This window comes from Drosophila willistoni, unplaced genomic scaffold (genome assembly GCF_018902025.1).
Source record: "Drosophila willistoni isolate 14030-0811.24 unplaced genomic scaffold, UCI_dwil_1.1 Seg155.1, whole genome shotgun sequence".
NCBI lineage: Eukaryota > Metazoa > Arthropoda > Insecta > Diptera > Drosophilidae > Drosophila > Drosophila willistoni.
Window position 1 is genome coordinate 1 of NW_025814116.1, and position 17,963 is coordinate 17,963.

Here is a 17,963-nt window from a genome sequence, read left to right on the forward strand (position 1 = left end):
TAATTCTTGATCAGGATCAAAAACCGAGTCGATCTAGACATGTCCGTCTGTCCGTCCGTCCGTCCGTTCGTCCGTATGAACACCTAGATCTCGGAGACTATAAGAGCTAGAGCCACCAAATTTGGTATGCAGCTTCGTGTAGTATGTACGCTTATCGAGTTTGTTTCAAATTTTTGCCACGCCCCTTCCGCCCCGGAATTTACATAAAACTGTTTTTCTTAATAAGTATGGCAGATAGAGACATCAAATTTGGGTTATATACTTGTTTAGTTAGCGCGCAGAAATAATTGTTCCAACTTTTTGCCACGCCCCCTTACGCCCCCGGAATTTACATAACTCTGATTTTCTTAAAACTATGAAAGCTACCGACATTAAATTTGGTATGTAGGCTAGCTTAATAGACGCGCATATATTGACTATTTAAAAATTTTGCCACGCCCATTTCCGCCCCCGAAAATTAAATAAAACTGATTTTCTCGAAAAGTAACAAAGCTAAAGTCATCAAATTTGGTATGTATATTGGCTTAGTATGCGCGCAGAATACATATATTTTAATATGTTGCCACGCCCACTTCCGCCTCCATAATTTAGAAAAAACCGATTGGCTCTTGCAAATTTTTGACCATCGCGATCTAATTTGGCAGACTAATAAATCTTATCTATTTCTATCAAACTACCAAATTTGATTGAAATCCGACTAGAACCATACAAAATATACGTATGAACGTATTTTGCTACGCGATCCATAAGGGCAGAATTGGCCGTTGTCTAGTGGCGGCGCTAGAGTGCTCGTGTGTTTGTAGAGTGAGCGAGATAGCATATGGTATGAGGCATGTTAAAACAATTTAATAGACATACATTTGGTTTTCGAAATTTTAAATATTTGTTTCACCTGGTGTATGGTATACCCAAGTCGGCGAGACGACTTACTTACTTCATTGGAATAAAAATCAATCTGAATATTACCACCAACCAACACTGACGTGTTCGTTTTTAAATAATTCAATCTAAGTGGAACCCGGTCATTACACGACTCTGCCAAATTTGATCAAAATGGGGTGACTATATCATATAGCTTTTATAGGAACGATCGGTGGAAAACAGTGACTTTTCTTAATACCTTTGTTATTTTTGACGCGATTGGTTTCAAATTAAACATGTGTTAGTTTAATATATCTGTTAAAGACTGTGCCAAATTTGATAAAGATCGGGTAACTATATCATATAGCTCCCATAGCTTTTTTAGATAAGACGTTTTTCTACTTTGATGAATTCCTTGTAGATAAGGAAAGACTTACCAAAAAAGTTGCAAGGGTATACAAACTTTGAAGCGGTCGAAGTTAGCCCCGGCCCTCTGGTTTAAATCTTACTATAAGATCATTTATTAAAAATGAGTGGTAATTGTCTTTGAGCATGTTCTTGTTAAGGGTTCGGTAATCTTCACACATTTTGAGTTCTTCGGATTTATTTTTAACAGGTTTATTGGTGGGTGAGTGGGTGATGCGTTCTCTGACTCGCTTACTCGTATAATTCCATTTTTAATATACTCATCTAACATGTTTTTGGACTTGTGCTTTCTTTGCATTTAACAAACTTCTCGGGGGATAATTAAAGGGATTCGTGTTCTCAAAATTCAGTTTCATTTAACAGACGGATGCTCTGGTCTTTTGACTTGGACATAAAACTGACTTAAAATATCTATGAATTCCTTTCTTAACGTTAAAATTATCGTCGTTTTGAAGCGTACTCGATTAACGTACTCTAAATTTTCGAACGAGTTTTTTGTATTTTCTTGACATTTCTGCTTTGCACTATTATCATTACCCTTTTCATTTTTAAGAACATTCTCTCTACAATCAATATTTACTATTTTTACATGTGTATAATTTCTATCGTTTCTTTCTATAATTTATTTTCAGTCGCTTTATTTTCCGAAAGTTTTGCTTTAGCATTCTTTCTTCTTATTCTTTCCAACTCTATTAGTTTGTATGCCATTATTCTCAGAAATTCTATTCGTTTCAGTGCTATCCTTTTCATTAATTTGATTATTTTTGTACAATCACTTTTAGCGAGTCAGTCATTTTACAACTATTCTTTTATTTATTTTGACTTCTATCATTTTTATTAGGTCAATCATTTGTACAGCTATCATTTGCATTATGTGGAGGTGCCTTGAGTAAAACATGCAGCTCAACAAAAAAAAAAAAACCAAAGGAAGGCCGAACCTAAAAGACCCGCGAATTCACTGCTTAATTGCAGAAAGAAAGTTCACCACAGTGGTACATTTATTTTTCCCATTATGCTAATAGCAGATAATGTCACTTTGACAATTGCCTTCTTGTCTAAACGACGATCTAAGCGAGGCCTAGAGCATAGGCGAACTATCTTGATAAATTCTTTTGAAATTGACATTAATATTTAATTTTTTTGTTTTTGAAGTAAAACAATTAAATTTTAAATCCGAATAAATACAAGCCATCATTCATGGACTTGAACCGGCGATAAGAGAAACCAAGTATATTGGTGTTCTTATGTCGAGATATAATTCTTGTGGAAGTGCAAAATTTTTCTTTGGTTGATTAAAATTTGGTAATTTCGCAAATAAAATTTTTGCACACAGATTTGCTAAGTCTCGGTACGTTCTAACATAATGCTAAAGGGGAATTATATTGTATTGCTTTGATAAGCAGAAGGTAATTATACAGCTCTCTACAAAAAACCAGACGGCCGGGGATAACTTTGACCGCGTCAAAGTTTGTATACCCTTGCAACTTTTTTGGTAATTCTTTCCTTACACATAGCCATCAAAGTGGAAGAACGTTTTATATACAAAGGCTACTGTTTGCGAAAGAGTGGCCTACAATCTTAGCATAGGAAATAACGAAGATATTGATCAAAGTCACTGTTTACCACCGAGTGTTCCTATGGAAGCTATATGATATAGTCGCCCGATCTTAGTTGAATTCGGCACAGTCATTAATAGTTATATTTAACTGAGAAATATAAATTTTTATGACATTTGTTTAGAAAGTAGAAGTTATTGACAAAAGTCACTGTTTTCGACCGATCGTTGAAAAATAAAACAGGATTTAGTCATTGGGTTCTATTCAATAATCTCTTAGTTGTTCAACTATTTTAACGAAAATTCTTAATAATTCACTTATTAAAAAGAGACAGGAAGATTTGGCAATGGCAAACTGCTCAGCTTATTTTCAAAAGTATCCAGTACTCTCAGCCAGACGGAGGCAATTCACACATTTTTGAGATCCAAGAAGGCCTGGGATGTTTGTAAAATTTGACCTGGTCAAGGGGGTACAGTACTTCAATCATTCTACTTCGTAAACTCATACAGTCAACATCAAAATAAAACAAAAAGTTTACTTCTGAAAATCAAAAAAGGAGAAAAACAAAAGTGAAAATATGTTAACTGTTAAATTAATCATGCAATCCGGAAAAGTTAGTAAACGTAAGGATATTGCTTTTTCTGATCGTGACCAAGTGTTCTTTTTCAGCAATTGGTTATGAAGCTCCCAATCACAGCTACCGTTTACGAGCTTAAGACTGAGCTTCAGAGTTTTCTCAATATAGTAGCCGGAAACATGTGAAATTTCTGCTTCTGATGTAACGTTGGCCGATTCAGATCTCAGAGCAGAAGTTGCTGGTCTAGGCAACAAGAAACAAATTAAGCCGGTTGTATCTTGCTATGAAGGCAACAATTTTGTGTGATTGATACTATTTTCTCTCGAAGCCGAGGATATCGACAATTCGGTGTCAGACCCAAGTATTGAAGTTGTGCCGCTCGAAGGAAGCGAATCTTCCGTCAGTGAGCTATCTTCAGGATCCAGTAGCGAATGAGTACAGCCATCCACGATTGATTGCAAACGTGGTATTAAACGAAAAGGCCAGGGACATGGAAAACCCATAGAGACTAAAAGGTAAGTATTTGGAATAGGAAATCAAAATTCAGTGTCTGAATATTCAGTCTTTTGAAAATAGGTTCAAAAAGGTTCTCGAATCGTGTGAGGAGAGTGTAGAAAGCCCCTCGTATGGATTTAAGGAGGATGCATGCGGTATGGGAGGCTGCGGAATTAAATCCAGACCATGCTTGGTTAAATCTGAAATCGAAATGGAACCCGATGTTATAAATGGTCAGCGGCCCCTTTACGTTGACATACTCCCAGAGAACAGTCTGTTTGTTGTGGTCGTTTCGTCCTCAGCGATCTGTTGGAAGAGTTCTTTGGGATATTTTTGATTTCAGGAAAGTTCGCTGTTTAAATTTTAACGAGGTGACTCCGGTAACAGTACAATTTCAAGCTCCTGGAACTGCAGAACTCTGATATTACGACGAAGTGGGCTGTGGTGAGCCGTGATGATGGTACCCCCTATATTGACGGAATGAACCCCCCAATGAACAGGTTGAGATCTGGATGGATGCGGACAGTGTGGATATCATCAAGGAGAGATGCAACCGCCTCAAACTATGTTTTTGGATGATCAAATTATATATTTTTATTTTATGCAATTTATATTTTGAAATGTTAAAAAGGTTAAAATTGCGGCAGACTTATTTGTCTACCGACTATTCTGACTGGCAACGGTCAAACGATAGTTTATCTTAATAGAAAATAATAAAATATAACAATTTATGAACGTTGCTTTGCTAACGAAAACATGCTAGATGAGTATATTAAAAATAAATCCGAAGAACTCAGAATGTGTGAAGATTACCGAATCCTTAACAAGAACATGCTCAAACACAATTACCACTCACTTTTAATAAATGATCTTATAGTAAGATTTAAACCAGAGGGCCGGGGCTCACTTCGACCGCTTCAAAGTTTGAATACCCTTGCAACTTTCCAATCAAAGTCATTAAAGTGGAAAAAAAAGCGAAAGAACGGCCTTTAATCGTACAATTAGCATAGGAAATAGCGAAGTTATTGATCAAAGTCACTGTTTTCGACCTATCGGTCCTATGGGAGCTATATGATATAGTTACCGATCTTTATAAAATTCGGCACAAGTCGGTTGTTAGTGTAATAAATTAAATATTTAATTTCACGACAATAGCTCAGAAAACAAGGAAGTTAATAAGAAAAGTCACTGTTCGTGACTTTGCCGTTTGTATGGGAACTATATGATATAGTGATTCGATCCGGCTGAATCCGAGATATACAAACTGTGCAGTATATACAAGCCTAAATGCAAAATTTCAGCCCAAAGAAAATGAACAAGAGTTAAAAAAAACAAGTGATTGAAACTAGAATGAAAAGCAAATATCAAAGAAGCTAACATCGGCTATGCCGAAGTTTATATAACCTTGCAGTCCTTGGTAATAATAATTTTACATGTTCAAAATTTGTTTTCTGCAACGCAATTCATCAATATACAAACAAAACAATTTTACTTCTATTTTACAATTATTTTACAACCACATACACCGATTTTTATGAAAATGTTTCTTCTAGTTCTTCGTGAGCTATATGATATAGTGGTCCGATCCTCATGGTTTTCATACTTTATTTTTCCCGGGTAATAAAAAACACCGAAAAAAAATTTCAGCCCGATAGCTCTTAAGACAGCTGAGTAAAACGCATTCGCACAGACGGACGGACGGTCGGACAGACGGACATGGCTATATCAACTCAGCTTCTCATGCTGATCAAGAATATATATACTTTATGGGGTTGGAAACGTCTCCTTCTGTGCGTTACAAACATCTGACCAATTGTATAATATCCCCTGCAAGGGTATAAAAAGAAAAAATTTAAGTCAGATGAAAAATTTTAAAAATAAATGAAAACGAAAAATTTGTTATGTTCCTTTTTTTTATGTTTAAATCTAGGTATTTATATATAATTTATTTATTTATATAATAACGGAGTTATTGAGAAAAGTCACTGTTCGTGTCTTTTTGAGATCCAAGAAGGCCTGGGATGTTTGTAAAATTTGACCTGGTCAAGGGGGTACAGTACTTCAATCATTCTACTTCGTAAACTCATACAGTCAACATCAAAAATAAAACAAAAAGTTTACTTCTGAAAATCAAAAAAGGAGAAAAACAAAAGTGAAAATATGTTAACTGTTAAATTAATCATGCAATCCGGAAAAGTTAGTAAACGTAAGGATATTGCTTTTTCTGATCGTGACCAAGTGTTCTTTTTCAGCAATTGGTTATGAAGCTCCCAATCACAGCTACCGTTTACGAGCTTAAGACTGAGCTTCAGAGTTTTCTCAATATAGTAGCCGGAAACATGTGAAATTTCTGCTTCTGATGTAACGTTGGCCGATTCAGATCTCAGAGCAGAAGTTGCTGGTCTAGGCAACAAGAAACAAATTAAGCCGGTTGTATCTTGCTATGAAGGCAACAATTTTGTGTGATTGATACTATTTTCTCTCGAAGCCGAGGATATCGACAATTCGGTGTCAGACCCAAGTATTGAAGTTGTGCCGCTCGAAGGAAGCGAATCTTCCGTCAGTGAGCTATCTTCAGGATCCAGTAGCGAATGAGTACAGCCATCCACGATTGATTGCAAACGTGGTATTAAACGAAAAGGCCAGGGACATGGAAAACCCATAGAGACTAAACGGTAAGTATTAGGAATAGGAAATCAAAATTCAGTGTCTGAATATTCAGTCTTTTGAAAATAGGTTCAAAAAGGTTCTCGAATCGTGTGAGGAGAGTGTAGAAAGCCCCTCGTATGGATTTAAGGAGGAGGCATGCGGTATGGGAGGCTGCGGAATTAAATCCAGACCATTCTTGGTTAAATCTGAAATCGAAATGGAACCCGATGTTATAAATGGTCAGCGGCCCCTTTACGTTAACATACTCCAGAGAACAGTCTGTTTGTTGTGGTCGTTTCGTCCTCAGCGATCTGTTGGAAGAGTTCTTTGGGATATTTTTGATTTCAGGAAAGTTCGCTGTTTAAATTTTAACGAGGTGACTCCGGTAACAGTACAATTTCAAGCTCCTGGAACTGCAGAACTCTGATATTACGACGAAGTGGGCTGTGGTGAGCCGTGATGATGGTACCCCCTATATTGACGGATATTTGCCCCAATGAACAGGTTGAGATCTGGATGGATGCGGACAGTGTGGATATCATCAAGGAGAGATGCAACCGCCTCAAACTATGTTTTTGGATGATCAAATTATATATTTTATTTTATGCAATTTATATTTTGAAATGTTAAAAGGTTAAAATTGCGGCAGACTTATTTGTCTACCGACTATTCTGACTGGCAACGGTCAAACGATAGTTTATCTTAATAGAAAAATAATAAAATATAACAATTTATGAACGTTGCTTTGCTAACGAAAAACATGCTAGATGAGTATATTAAAAATAAATCCGAAGAACTCAGAATGTGTGAAGATTACCGAATCCTTAACAAGAACATGCTCAAACACAATTACCACTCACTTTTAATAAATGATCTTATAGTAAGATTTAAACCAGAGGGCCGGGGCTCACTTCGACCGCTTCAAAGTTTGAATACCCTTGCAACTTTCCAATCAAAGTCATTAAAGTGGAAAAAAAAAGCGAAAGAACGGCCTTTAATCGTACAATTAGCATAGGAAATAGCGAAGTTATTGATCAAAGTCACTGTTTTCGACCTATCGGTCCTATGGGAGCTATATGATATAGTTACCCGATCTTTATAAAATTCGGCACAAGTCGGTTGTTAGTGTAATAAATTAAATATTTAATTTCACGACAATAGCTCAGAAAACAAGGAAGTTAATAAGAAAAGTCACTGTTCGTGACTTTGCCGTTTGTATGGGAACTATATGATATAGTGATTCGATCCGGCTGAATCCGAGATATACAAACTGTGCAGTATATACAAGCCTAAATGCAAAATTTCAGCCCAAAGAAAATGAACAAGAGTTAAAAAAAACAAGTGATTGAAACTAGAATGAAAAGCAAATATCAAAGAAGCTAACATCGGCTATGCCGAAGTTTATATAACCTTGCAGTCCTTGGTAATAATAATTTTACATGTTCAAAATTTGTTTTCTGCAACGCAATTCATCAATATACAAACAAAACAATTTTACTTCTATTTTACAATTATTTTACAACCACATACACCGATTTTTATGAAAATGTTTCTTCTAGTTCTTCGTGAGCTATATGATATAGTGGTCCGATCCTCATGGTTTTCATACTTTATTTTTCCCGGGTAATAAAAAACACCGAAAAAAATTTCAGCCCGATAGCTCTTAAGACAGCTGAGTAAAACGCATTCGCACAGACGGACGGACGGTCGGACAGACGGACATGGCTATATCAACTCAGCTTCTCATGCTGATCAAGAATATATATACTTTATGGGGTTGGAAACGTCTCCTTCTGTGCGTTACAAACATCTGACCAATTGTATAATATCCCCTGCAAGGGTATAAAAAGAAAAAATTTAAGTCAGATGAAAAATTTTAAAAATAAATGAAAACGAAAAATTTGTTATGTTCCTTTTTTTTATGTTTAAATCTAGGTATTTATATATAATTTATTTATTTATATAATAACGGAGTTATTGAGAAAAGTCACTGTTCGTGTCTTTTTGAGATCCAAGAAGGCCTGGGATGTTTGTAAAATTTGACCTGGTCAAGGGGGTACAGTACTTCAATCATTCTACTTCGTAAACTCATACAGTCAACATCAAAAATAAAACAAAAAGTTTACTTCTGAAAATCAAAAAAGGAGAAAAACAAAAGTGAAAATATGTTAACTGTTAAATTAATCATGCAATCCGGAAAAGTTAGTAAACGTAAGGATATTGCTTTTTCTGATCGTGACCAAGTGTTCTTTTTCAGCAATTGGTTATGAAGCTCCCAATCACAGCTACCGTTTACGAGCTTAAGACTGAGCTTCAGAGTTTTCTCAATATAGTAGCCGGAAACATGTGAAATTTCTGCTTCTGATGTAACGTTGGCCGATTCAGATCTCAGAGCAGAAGTTGCTGGTCTAGGCAACAAGAAACAAATTAAGCCGGTTGTATCTTGCTATGAAGGCAACAATTTTGTGTGATTGATACTATTTTCTCTCGAAGCCGAGGATATCGACAATTCGGTGTCAGACCCAAGTATTGAAGTTGTGCCGCTCGAAGGAAGCGAATCTTCCGTCAGTGAGCTATCTTCAGGATCCAGTAGCGAATGAGTACAGCCATCCACGATTGATTGCAAACGTGGTATTAAACGAAAAGGCCAGGGACATGGAAAACCCATAGAGACTAAACGGTAAGTATTAGGAATAGGAAATCAAAATTCAGTGTCTGAATATTCAGTCTTTTGAAAATAGGTTCAAAAAGGTTCTCGAATCGTGTGAGGAGAGTGTAGAAAGCCCCTCGTATGGATTTAAGGAGGAGGCATGCGGTATGGGAGGCTGCGGAATTAAATCCAGACCATTCTTGGTTAAATCTGAAATCGAAATGGAACCCGATGTTATAAATGGTCAGCGGCCCCTTTACGTTAACATACTCCCAGAGAACAGTCTGTTTGTTGTGGTCGTTTCGTCCTCAGCGATCTGTTGGAAGAGTTCTTTGGGATATTTTTGATTTCAGGAAAGTTCGCTGTTTAAATTTTAACGAGGTGACTCCGGTAACAGTACAATTTCAAGCTCCTGGAACTGCAGAACTCTGATATTACGACGAAGTGGGCTGTGGTGAGCCGTGATGATGGTACCCCCTATATTGACGGATATTTGCCCCAATGAACAGGTTGAGATCTGGATGGATGCGGACAGTGTGGATATCATCAAGGAGAGATGCAACCGCCTCAAACTATGTTTTTGGATGATCAAATTATATATTTTTATTTTATGCAATTTATATTTTGAAATGTTAAAAAGGTTAAAATTGCGGCAGACTTATTTGTCTACCGACTATTCTGACTGGCAACGGTCAAACGATAGTTTATCTTAATAGAAAAATAATAAAATATAACAATTTATGAACGTTGCTTTGCTAACGAAAAACATGCTAGATGAGTATATTAAAAATAAATCCGAAGAACTCAGAATGTGTGAAGATTACCGAATCCTTAACAAGAACATGCTCAAACACAATTACCACTCACTTTTAATAAATGATCTTATAGTAAGATTTAAACCAGAGGGCCGGGGCTCACTTCGACCGCTTCAAAGTTTGAATACCCTTGCAACTTTCCAATCAAAGTCATTAAAGTGGAAAAAAAAAGCGAAAGAACGGCCTTTAATCGTACAATTAGCATAGGAAATAGCGAAGTTATTGATCAAAGTCACTGTTTTCGACCTATCGGTCCTATGGGAGCTATATGATATAGTTACCCGATCTTTATAAAATTCGGCACAAGTCGGTTGTTAGTGTAATAAATTAAATATTTAATTTCACGACAATAGCTCAGAAACAAGGAAGTTAATAAGAAAAGTCACTGTTCGTGACTTTGCCGTTTGTATGGGAGCTATATGATATAGTGATTCGATCCGGCTGAATCCGAGATATACAGAAGCCTAGATATACATCAGTATATACAAGCCTAAATGCAAAATTTCAGCCCAAAGAAAATGAACAAGAGTTAAAAAAAACAAGTGATTGAAACTAGAATGAAAAGCAAATATCAAAGAAGCTAACATCGGCTATGCCGAAGTTTATATAACCTTGCAGTCCTTGGTAATAATAATTTTACATGTTCAAAATTTGTTTTCTGCAACGCAATTTATCAATATACAAACAAAACAATTTTACTTCTATTTTACAATTATTTTACAACCACATACACCGATTTTTATGAAAATGTTTCTTCTAGTTCTTCGTGAGCTATATGATATAGTGGTCCGATCCTCATGGTTTTCATACTTTATTTTTCCCGGGTAATAAAAAACACCGAAAAAAAATTTCAGCCCGATAGCTCTTAAGACAGCTGAGTAAAACGCATTCGCACAGACGGACGGACGGTCGGACAGACGGACAGACGGACATGGCTATATCAACTCAGCTTCTCATGCTGATCAAGAATATATATACTTTATGGGGTTGGAAACGTCTCCTTCTGTGCGTTACAAACATCTGACCAATTGTATAATATCCCCTGCAAGGGTATAAAAGAAAAAATTTAAGTCAGATGAAAAATTTTAAAAATAAGTGAAAACGAAAAATTTGTTATGTTCCATTTTTTTTATGTTTAAATCTAGGTATTTATATATAATTTATTTATTTATATAATAACGGAGTTATTGAGAAAAGTCACTGTTCGTGTCTTTGACGTTTGTATGGGAGCTATATGATATAGTGATCTTCTTTATTCCCAATTATTCTTTTGCTTAAGCTAAGTTTACAAATATATATTCTTATGCTGCGACTTATGCGACAGCTACAAAAGAGAGGGAGAGTGTCAGTACATAGTTATTAATAATTATTTTGTAATTGTGTAAAGATAAAATAAAGGTAAGATAATAGGAGTATATTAGAAAAATTGTGGGTCTCAAGCCCCGAGAATGCTATTGTCATCATTCTCTGAAATGAATTAGGTGCTATTCTTAGATCGAAGGGTAATCGTGTGAAACGATATGAGCCATTGCTCGTTGAAAAAGACGTTATATCTCTTGATTTTTCTTCTAGTTCAATTTGATGAAAACCTGACATTAAGTCAAGGCAATATCATCAATTCTGGGGAGCGGAAACTTATCTGACAGCAATTTTTTGTTTGTTTGACGATAGTCAATTACTAATCGCCAGTTTTTTTCTTTAGATCCCGAAAGTGTTTTCTTTGGGACTAGTAAGAGTGGTCTATTATAAGGCGAAACAGACGGTTCAACAATACCCTGTAATGTACAGGAACTTCAGTTATTCTAAAATTCAACTGATTTCGATTTTTTAGTATTTTTGTTGTTGTTATCGATATTTGCTAAAGTGGTGAGAATCGAAATTTTAGGAACCAGCTGGAAAAAGAATGAACTAAGTGGCAACGCCACACAGCTGATCGGTTTGTTTTGCATTGCTTTACATTATTTTTCTATAAATGGAGTTTGGATAAAACAATAAGAAAAATAAGGCAAAAGAGAAATACAGTGTTATTATAAATACGGCGTTAGCGAAGCGAAGTGAAATTTCGAATGTTGCAACATTTATAATTGTCAACATCGCACTTTTGCTTATCCTGCCTCACATGTAATCCAGACCATACCACACGTGTAGGATTCTAAATTTTTAGAATTTAAATAGAAGGATGTTCGAAACCTAACCTTTTTCCCAATTGTAAACTAACCTAAAGCATGAAGGATGACCAGTAGAAGGAGTATTAAAATCTAACCTTTCTACGAACAAAACCTAACCTCACTCAACACGTTATGTAAATGAGAAGAGCATTTTGGAATTATTTTCAAGTACAACTAAGGCGTTTAATCTGCCTAAGGAGATTTTTTATTCATCTTCGGAAAGGACGACATAACCAGGATTAAGTGAAATGAGTCAACATAAGGCTCCACAGTAGTTTAGAATCAATTTTAAGTTAAGTTTATATTGAATTTCCTTTTTTTTGTTTGTTGGCTAAATGGTTCAATGTTAAAGGAAATGGAATTCAATGGCAATGTATATTTTCGTTAGTTAATAATATTCATTTTTCAGAATTTGAGTATGCATGTAAATTCACAATGATTCACAATAAATTCATATGATGCTTTAGCTCTATTTGGAATAGGTAAACCTTCCTATTTTTAGCAGCGACAACAACACAACGAAAGATCTTTCTGCGTGGGAAAAATTAACAAGCCGTAAGTGTATCAAAAACCAATTTTCCTTATATTTTTATAAATTTATCTGATGACATGAATTTATTCGGGTGAGCATTAGCATTTAATACATTGTCAATGGACATATATAGAGCAAAATATTTCTAGAGAATGAAATTTGTGAGGATATTAGCGTAATCACGCCACATAAATGTATATTTTTTTTTTTCTTTTAATGTTTTTTGAATAAATGTTAAAGTTTAATTACAGTAAAGTTAGGAAATCATGAATATTAAGTAGTAGTTTACTCATCATTAGTAATAAGAGCCAATATGCAACATTTGCAAACCTTTATAATCGGATTTGTACCGAGATTCAGCTATTTAGCTAAACATTGTTTTGAAAATGAAGAATTTTTGTAGATCAAATTGATCGAACCTTTAGCATGATGATGCTAATTATTTTGAAATATTCGAATAAATATTAAGTTTATTATGAATCATTAATTTCTTTAGTTCCCTGATGTAGAAGAAGAAGTCCTAGCTTTCGTTTTGGGAGTCTGCGATAACTTTCGCTGGCTGGCTCATGGTAGGGTGGATACGGAAGCGGAGCGCAATTATCATCTATAGCGCCTGCAAGAAATGATGTCCGTAATCTGTTGATCTGTTGTATTCTCCTCTAATAAAAATCCAGGCAAGGGATTCGGTTAATATGGATAGCCGACATACATAAAATACGCTGTAAAATACTAGCTATGACGTTCATAAATAACCCCCCACAGGCTGTTTTTGCTAGTTGTTTATGAATCCCATTGAGCAGTCATATGCATACTAAGCACCTTCTCTAAAGTCTATCACACGCGTTCTCAATAGAATTCAAGTAGTTCGGGTAACTCTAGTTGGAAATCGAGGTATAGTCTTGGTGGAACAGCGGGAGTAGGTTTATCCGTTATGCCTCCATCTTATTGAGCAAAAGGCTCAAAGACTCATGAATGATCTTGCACATCTCACAATGCTTTTGTTTTTGTATTTTCTTTTAAGTTTTCTAGAATATACTGGCGCCAGTCTGGTATGCTCTGACTCTGTCACTCTTTATAAACCTATATGACCTACGTAGTTACGTAAGAATTGAAAATTCAGTAATAAGCAAGCAAACGAACGATCAAGACGTGTTCTAGCAGTGGCAGACACAGTTCAGTAACATTGAAGTAAAAATAAAGTTAAGTTCTTATAAGATATTAAACACAGTGGTTTGTTGCAACGTGGTTGCAATTAGTTGTTAACCTCAAAGTTAATAGTCGATAGTTCTGGCCTACTATCAAATAGGCAATCGCGTGCTTATTGGAAAAAGCGCGGACAAACGGTGGCGCCACTGGAAACTTTGTCCAATGCGTGGAACGAGTTGGTGAAGTCTGGCGACGAATTGGCCAAATACGACAAACTAGAGGGTTATGTGGACCCTACCGAAGACTTCGGGATATACGAGGAGAAATTTGAAATAGCAAATGCCCGCCTTAAGGCTTTAGGAGCTGCCTTGGCTACGTCTGGCAAGTTGGAAGAAATCGGCGCGGCTGGTAACGATGGTTCGCTCTTCCAAGGAATTCTGCAACAAATGCAGAATCAACAGCAACAACTACAACTCCAGATGCAGGGTCAAATGGAACACCAGCAGCGTCAAATGGAACTCCAGATGCAGAGTCAAATGGAACACCAGCAACGTCAAATGGAACACCAGCAACGGCAAATGGAGCAGCAGCAACTATTGGTTGAGAGATTGCTCTCGCCACAGCAATCTTCGTCTTCGTCAGGCTCACAGTCGGTTGCAACACCGGCAACAAGAGATTGTGAGTTACCGAAAATCAACATCAAGCCCTTCGGTGGAGATTACAAGGAATGGCATGCCTTTAAAGACCTGTTTGAGAGTACCATTCACGGAAAGACAACCTTGACGAATATCCAAAAATTTCATCACCTGAAGTCATGCGTCATAGGAGAAGCAGCGATACTCATTCAGCATTTACCCGTAGTGGAAGCAAATTACGACGTTGCATGGAAATCATTGAGTGATCGATATGAAAAGCCCCGTTACTTGGTGAATTTACTGATGGACACATTCACCGCCTTGCCAAAAGCTGTTGGGCAAAACGCATCATCGCTAAGCGCTCTGACTTGCGGAGCCAGTGATGTTATTCGGGCTTTAGACGCTTCTGGACAAACGGGCCGTGACTGTTGGCTCATATACTTGCTCATCAACAAGGTTGATGAGGCTCAACCTTGGCGCACCATGCTTGCCATTACAGGTAATTGTATGAAATGTCATAGTACTGAGCACATACTGTCGGCTTGTCCTCAATTCCAGAGCTTGACTGTCAAGCAACGTTACACCTTTGCGAAGGAGAAACATATGTGTTTTAATTGTTTGAGAACGGGACATGGAGTACGCGCTTGTGGCTCGAAGTCTTCTTGCAAGTATTGCAAGCGCCGCCATCATTCTATGCTGCATTCTGAAGGCCATTCTACACAGCATAATAGCGCGGAGCAGCACCAAGGCAACTCAGGCCAGGCTTCTGAGGAGTGACCAGTGGCATCAGCGATAGCAATGATGAATGTTACCAGACCCAGTAAGCCAAATGGCCAACGAAGAAGCACTCTACCTACTGCATTGGTACACTTCCGAAATTCTCAAGGAGCCTTGCTGACGTGCCGTATTTTATTGGATAGCGCCTCAGACTTGTCATTCATTTCGGAACGGTGCGTACAGACGTTGGGGCTTGCACGTTGGCCATTTCTAGTTGCCACATCGGGCATCTCAGACGTCAAGGCGGGAATAACCAGAGGTTTCTGCTCTCTTCAGATGATGTCTCGTGTGTCGAGTCATTGCATCGATATTAAAGCTCACATTTTAGGAAAGATCACTCACCATTGGCACGTGAAAACATTGATGCTTCATCACTGTCGGTATTTAATGGATACCAAATGGCTGACCCTGACTTCAGAACTAACGCTTCAATCGACATTTTGCTGGGCAATGATTGCATTTGGTTAGTTCTCACCGGAGAGAAGTTATGCGATGGTCAAGGGCACCCTATTGCAGTTAACACCATTTTTGAATGGGTAATCACATCGGTGTACACTTCAAGATTGCAAACATCATTAACGTCATTGCTGACTACAGTTAATATAGATGGACTACTGCAAAGATTTTGGGAACTAGAGGAAGTTCCATCACATACAACTGTAAACGAAGAGGATGAAAAGGTCGAAACGCACTCCCGGCGTACCCACAACCGCAACTCGAATGGAAGATACATAGTCGATTTGCCCTTCAAGGAACCAAACCCACAATTTGCGGATACATTTCAAGGAGCCAGATCGCGCTTTCTCGCAGTCGAGCGTCGTCTAATGAAGGACTCCAGCTTGAAGTTAAAATATACTCAGTTTATGAGAGAGTATATCCAGCTGGGTCACATGAAGGAAGTAGCTGCAGACGAAGCCACAAACGTATGTAAGAAGTCATTCTATTTGCCACACCATCCAGTCATAGGTGCCAAGCTGCGGGTGGTATTCGATGGATCATTTCAAGATCGGGATGGACGATCTCTTAACGACACACTTCACATTGGCCCATATATACAACGCAACCTCTTCAACGTTTATCTGCGTTTTCGAATGCACAGATGCGTATTTTCTGCGGACATCGTCAAAATGTTCAGACAGATTTTAGTGGCTCCTGAACATCAGAATTTTCAACGAATCCTTTGGAGAGAAGACCCTGAGGAACCATTGAAGCATTACAAGTTGACCACAGTCACCTATGGCACAGCATGTGCACCGTTTCTGGCAGTTAGAGTGCTGGAACAACTGGCAACTGATCACGAATACGAGTTTCCAAGGGCGGCTAGGATACTTTTGGATGATTTCTACGTCGATGACGTACTGACAGGAGCCATGAACGAACAAGAACTGCTCGACATTAAGTAAGAGCTGATACTCCCTTATGTCACGGGCACAATTGGAGCTAAGCAAATGGGTCTCGAATAGTAAACGAATTGCCAGCAATGAGGGAAGTGAAATCGATTTCTCAAAGATGCCAGCAAAGGTGCTTGGGCTGCATTGGCGTCCTGGAGAAGACGTCCTAACATATAAGGTTTCATTATCGGGACATGTGACTTGTACGAAGCGACAAGTGCTGTCTAACACGGCACGCATCTTTGACCCAGTCGTCATTTTAGCGCCAGTGGTGATCAAGTTTAAAATTCTGCTCCAAGAATTATGGCTGCTTAATCTGGATTGGGACTCGGAACTGCCAACGAAGCAAGCGCACTTATGGCAAACATTCAGAAAGGACATTTTCACGTTTAGGAACCTGAAGATCCCACGATTTGTAGACAATCAACCCGATGACATCGAACTGCATGGATTTTCAGATGCTTCGTTAAAGGCTTACTCTGCTGTCATTTACAACCGTGTGACACACCTAGTTGGAAGCATCGAAGTGGCACTCATTGCAGCTAAAACAAGAGTGTCACCATTAAAACAGAAGTCGTTGCCACGATTGGAGCTTTGCGGAGCTCTACTATTAGCTCGTTTATTCCAAGCAGTAAGGTCTGGTCTGCGCCAGAAGGATGTTAAGATACACGCATGTACCGATTCTACAATCGTTTTGTCATGGCTTTCGCATCAACCCTGTAAACTTAAAACATTTGTTGCCAATCGAACGTCAGAAATACTAGAGACAATACCACGTAGCGCTTGGAGACATATCAGCACTAAAGAGAATCCTGCGTATTGTGCATCACGAGGCATGCTAGTGAGTGACTTAATTAACTTTGATCTATGGTGGAAGGGACCATCTTGGCTGCACGACTGTACACTATACTCAGAGACAATGAATAGACCACCAACTTGCTGCTCAATTCTCAAGCCAGCAGCAGATCTTGAGTTCAAAACCAAAATCTTGACAACCATTTCCAAGGATATTGAGGATTCCCCATTTGAGGTACTACTCGGAAGGACATCATCTTGGATCAGACTGGTTCTAGTGGTCGCATATGTATTCCGCTTCGTTCATCGAATCAAATCAAGCAAGTCTAAATATTCAGGACCTCTAAAGTTCGATGAAGTTACCAGAGCAAGGAAGTTTTGCCTACGACAGGCACAAAATCAATTCAATGACGATAGACAGCTGCTTTTGAGAAAGCAATCTTTGGAGCGACGATCAATTTTAAGCAAACTATCTCCCTTCGTTGACGAA

At 37.7% G+C, this 17,963-nt stretch overlaps 2 long non-coding RNA genes across 2 annotated transcripts; both read left to right on the forward strand.

The window, feature by feature from the left end:
* The first annotated feature begins 6,030 nt into the window (after positions 1–6,030).
* LOC124460916 lies at positions 6,031–6,827 on the forward strand. Its single transcript, XR_006954850.1, has 3 exons — positions 6,031–6,111; positions 6,168–6,590; positions 6,652–6,827. It is a non-coding gene; the product is annotated as an uncharacterized LOC124460916 (long non-coding RNA).
* Positions 6,828–8,684: 1,857 nt separating this feature from the next.
* Positions 8,685–9,932, forward strand: LOC124460915. Its single transcript, XR_006954849.1, has 3 exons — positions 8,685–8,765; positions 8,822–9,244; positions 9,306–9,932. It is a non-coding gene; the product is annotated as an uncharacterized LOC124460915 (long non-coding RNA).
* The last annotated feature ends 8,031 nt before the right edge of the window (positions 9,933–17,963 follow it).